A 5,343-nucleotide genomic window follows, 5' to 3' on the forward strand; every position below is an offset into this window, starting at 1 on the left:
ACACACACACACACACACACACACACACACACACACACACACACACAAACATTTTTTAAATGGGTTACATTTTATTCATTCTTATTTTTACATTAACTACAATTCTAATACTCCAATATATAATGTTGTTTAAAATGCAATATTTTTCTCTGAATCATAGCATCTACTTTAAGTAAATTCTTAAAGTAGATGAAAATGAAAGTACTAAGTACTTAAATGTACTTACATGTACTTATTCTATCCTGCCTCCATTTGGATATGCAAATCAAACAATATAGTTTGATAAATTAGCCTATAGTGGAGAAAAATGCATGCACTGGCATACAATTGGACAGTTTTTTAATATGTTTTTACATCGACACATATTAGATCCATAGGAATTTAATACAGTTAAGAAGAAGCTGAACACCTGACATGAGCCTTCATCATCTTTGTTGTTGTTTTTTTCCCTCTTTTGCCAGAGACACAAATAAAAGCTCACTGTTTAAAGACATTTCCAGCTTTGCTCTATTATTGGATTCCTATGGGATCAGATAAGCAGTAAATCTTGAACACTGAAGAACAGACCTGATGTTGAATAGATCAAGAATATACTCGCTCGTCCTCACGTCCCCTCCAGAGACCCCGTGTCCCATTTGGCTGTTGTATAACCTCATATGATAAAGATAACATTTCGGGATGATATCAATAATTAACTCAGATCCGTTATCTCGACTTGCAGTGATGACAGCGATTTCCCACGTCATACCCGTGTCTGTGGGCCCGTCAGGCACACGGGGCCGAAAGTGCACACTGAACATTCAATATTTGCCATTCTGTGTTTTGCATAATACACACGTGACATGCCTGATGAACAGTTAAGTGGGACACAAGAGGAAAAACACCAAGTAAAGTGAGATTTGCTGCAGTTGCATAAAAATGCATAAAGTTTGATAGAAAATTTAATTTAATAAGAATTTGTCCGATATCACAAAGCGGTAGAGTTTTGCTAAACATCCGTGCAGACATAAAGAGACAAAGACGGTGGCTGGATTGTCATTGGCAAACAAGAACTCAGAATCGATGCAATCACTGAGTCTGTCACATTCTTCATTTGGCGCGGGTGTGTACCTCAATGACGCACATGGATGCGCTCACGCAGTTCCTAATACCCACTAACTGCATCTCTCTCAGACACGGGAGGTCTGGACGCTCAAAGGAAAGGTGTGTGTGACGGAGAGATGCAGGTAAATATTAAAGTCCCAGCTAAAACGGAAAAATATCGGGAAGAATGTTCAGTTGGTCCTCTTGGTGCATCTGCTGTACCGTTATATGCAGGATGTCTCACTTCCCCATACTCTCATCAGTCACTTTATTAGGTAACTTGTTCAACTGTTAGAGGGTATTGCAGCACCCTCTGTCGCACAAGTAAGACATCGCAGCACCTCCTGCCAATTAAAAAAACAAACAAAAAAACAAACAAACCACGCCCCCCAACACACAACATTCCTGTTGTTCTAATTTGCGATAAACAATAAGGTTTAGATTCTTTAAATAATGATCAAGCATTATAATCTACAGTGGCCAGAAATAGTTATCAGCTTCTACCCATCATTAGTTTATATAATTACATCACAGTATTTTTAATAACTACTATATTGTAAAATTATTAAGTTTAAGGAGCAACTTCATAATCCTAAAAACTTTACCTCATCCATGTGACCATTCTCCAACTTCAATTAAAAACATGGTTAAAAACCTTCCTCATATTGAACACTTTGGACACCAGTCCCCCTCATGACCCCCCAATATTATCATTAATTAATTTCACTCTACTTCTTTTGCTGCGAAAGAGTGCTTGACTATGTTTAATACTATGCAATTTCGGGCTATGGGGCCTGGTAAAATATTATGCATATTTGGATAATTCTTGTCAGTCTTGACTGCTGTGTGGGTCCCGTTGCATTTTTGTGGTTTTATAATGAATTTGCCTACCTGTTTGCACGCCTGATGTGTTAGCCCTGTCACAGGGCAGAGGTTCAGTTATTGCCATGTCTGTGTTAAATTTTTGGCTGTTTAGTCTTGTCTGCTGTGTAGTGGAGCATGGCAGTTGAAAGACTGACATGCTTTTATAGAATTATATTAGAATGTGACAGAATGAATACAACTAAAACCTGACAAATCTGCAGCAACTTGTGTGACACTTTCATGTTATTATGGTCAAAAACCTCTGAGAAATGTTTCCAGCACCTTGTTGAATGTGTGCCAAGAAATATGCTAAATAAAGCTCTGAATTAAATCTAGTCATAGTAAAATGTACAACGATTTCCTTGTACTTTTAGATACAATGAAGTATAGCAGTAATACTGTATTACCTGCTCAGTGCAGTGACCACATATTAAAAGGTGGCAGTGTTGCACCATTGACCAAAAGTATTTCTTCAATTTGAAAATGAAGAAAACACCAGAAGCAACATGGCTCCTTTTCAGTTTGTTCAGACTTTTAAGTTGTTAGTTTGTTGCATGTGTGATAAAGTGTTTATGCAGCTGTAGAAGTTATAAAAATATTCAGAAATGGAAATAAATGCCTCTGTGCTCCATTATGAGTGAAATGGAGGCCGGTCACGGAGAGACTGACAGAAGTTGTGGAGGACGTAACGGAGAAAATGCTGCACACTCCAGGTTTGGAAACACAAGACACCTTTTAAAAGAAATGACTGCTTCAGTAGTGACATTTATCAGGGTGACCTGCCTTCAGCTAGTTTGTTTTTATATGGTTCATACTGAGCAAAAAGTGGAGACATTTTTATTATTGAAGCTTCTGCAAGTAAGAGTGACCTTCACTAATGAGGCTTCAGTGAACAGCAGGTGCCTCAACTGAAAGGCCAGATGCATCTTTCAGGTCCTGCATCAAGTCCTTTGATGGATTTTTGTCCTGTTTCTTAAGGACATGACTTTCAGATACTGTTTACCTGCTAGAGATCGTATTTTTAGGCCTTCCACTTCTTCTTTTGTCCTAATTTTTGTGATTCTGTATTTTTTTAAACTTAATTAGTCCTTCCAGATTGAGTTTGGGTGCAAACACTTTTAAGAGCTTTATAGGCTTCGGATCAGTTCTGTATTTGGTTGAATTTTTGGTCTCTGGAGGCTTCATTCACTACTTTTTGACTGTGCTCTTTTGTGTCATACCTTTGCCTACACACAAGTTACACAGCAAAGTGCGAACTGATCTTGAAAAGTAAAATTACTTCATGTCATTCGGTTTCTTTATTTTTAATGAAACTTTTACCTGGATAAATTAAGGATAATGAATGAAAAATAACTCTGTGTAGCTTTTAGTGTCTAAATCGTAAGTAGTAGTAAGTAGTTTTGGGGAAAATAAATAATGCAGCCAAGGTTAACACATTTGGAGAGTTTTTAACTGCACTGTGTGACATTATTTACACCACCCCCATCCCATCCAGCTTTTAAATGGGGGACCTTTTTGCCTTTTAAAAGCAGGACTATTTAATTTACATCCAGAAACACAAATTAATACATGTCAGAAATATAATCGCTTCCTACTTCTTCTTTTTTTTTTGTGATTTCCTCTTTGATATTCCTTTTAGATAAAGTATCACTGTTTGGGTCCAATTCATTTCATCTGAGTAGCAGATGCATGATGAGACAAGGCCTGACCTATGACAGATTAAAGACAAGTATACAGAGATAGACTCTGAGTTTATCAACAGCGAGTCTTCACAGTTTTACTAAACCCAACAAGCAGCAAAGGGGACCTGAACAATGGTGGAAATGGAGAAGGAAGGAGAGCACCTAGGTGTGCCACCTGCCAACCTAAAGGTACTGTCAACCAAAATACAAAAGGTGGGAGTCAAGATAAAGACATAAACGATGAGCTACTTAAATCAAAGACAAGAACGCCTCGGACAGGAACTCCAGGTATGGATGTTTACAAAGTGAATGGAAAATCTTTCCAAAAAAGATGAAAAATCATTCTCAGAGAACAGCTACAACAAACAAAAACCAAATACTGAATGCAGTTGTTGCAGAGTTTTTCCAGTACAGATGCATTTTTCTGAAATGTGCACTGACGCATGAAAAAAAAGTGCAGATGTTTGTGAAGTCTGTGGAAAACATCTGAGGCAGACCTTTCTGATGCTGAGAGTACAGAGGGTGAGAGTGATGAGGACTGGAAGAAAAGTGAACAGAGTGATAAAACGGACAGAAAAAACAAAGTCTGAGGGACACAGGAAGAGGGATTTCTCTAGCAAGTCTTTCTGCTACCTCTTTCTTGAAGCATGCGCAGGAAGGCAAGAAGGATGCAGATATGTGTGGCGTGTGTGGGAAACATTTTGAGACCAAGGAAACCTTGAAGCTTCGCTTGTAAGCTTACCCCAAATAAATGACTGTGAAGTTTGCGGCAAACATTTTGAAGGCCACAAACACACGGAGCTGTACATGAGAACACACACAGGAGAGAAACCATTTGTCTGCACTGTCTGCGGGAAAGCGTTTACTCAAAATGGAAATCTGATGGGGCATATGAGAGGTCCCACTGGGGAGAGACCATGTGTTTGCAGCGTGTGTGGTCGGAGCTTTAGCTTTGAAGAATACATGAAGGCTCACATGAGAATCCATACGGAGGAGAAGCTGTTTCTGTGCAGGATCTGCAGGAAAGAGTTTGGGCAAAGGGGCGCTCTGAAAACACACATCAAAGCGTGATCTGTGATAAAAAGTTGTATAAGCCCGACGCGCTGAAGATCCACATGAGATCCCACACAGGTGAGAAGCTCTATCTGTGTAATGTCTGTGGGAAAAGCTTCACTTACCAAACACATGGGTGTCCACAAAGGAGGGCTGACACATCCCGTGGGAAAACATTCCTGAGGAAAGACGAACTGAAAAGACATCTAATAACTCACGGGGATGAATCCATCCAGCTGATCAGTCTATTAAAGTCTTTAAGGCTGAGATTAGGTACTACTTATTAATCCAAACAGTCAGGTTACATCAGTCAGGTCTTACTGTTAGATTTCATTTGAGCATCAAGGCAAACATGCGCAGTTTCAGAGATTAAATGATGTTAACTCTGAAATCCAGTCTTTTTTTAAATTTGGGCTTAAAGTCCTTTTTGTTATAAGATTTCATTTTGAATATTCCAATCAGGTGAAAAATTCACATACATTTAAAAGAGATTAAAATCTCTTTTTCAAGATAGACCTGTCCAAGAGGGCAGCAGAAGTTACAACAACATGTAAAAATATAACAAAGAGAAAACCAAAACGCACGCCCCGTTAGCCAAAAATCTCAGACTTGGGATTTTACAAAGTTTTTCTACTGAGATTGGACGATGTCATGGAGCAGA

This window comes from Pundamilia nyererei, unplaced genomic scaffold (assembly GCF_000239375.1).
Source record: "Pundamilia nyererei isolate P.nyererei 1_Seehausen unplaced genomic scaffold, PunNye1.0 scaffold00017, whole genome shotgun sequence".
NCBI lineage: Eukaryota > Metazoa > Chordata > Actinopteri > Cichliformes > Cichlidae > Pundamilia > Pundamilia nyererei.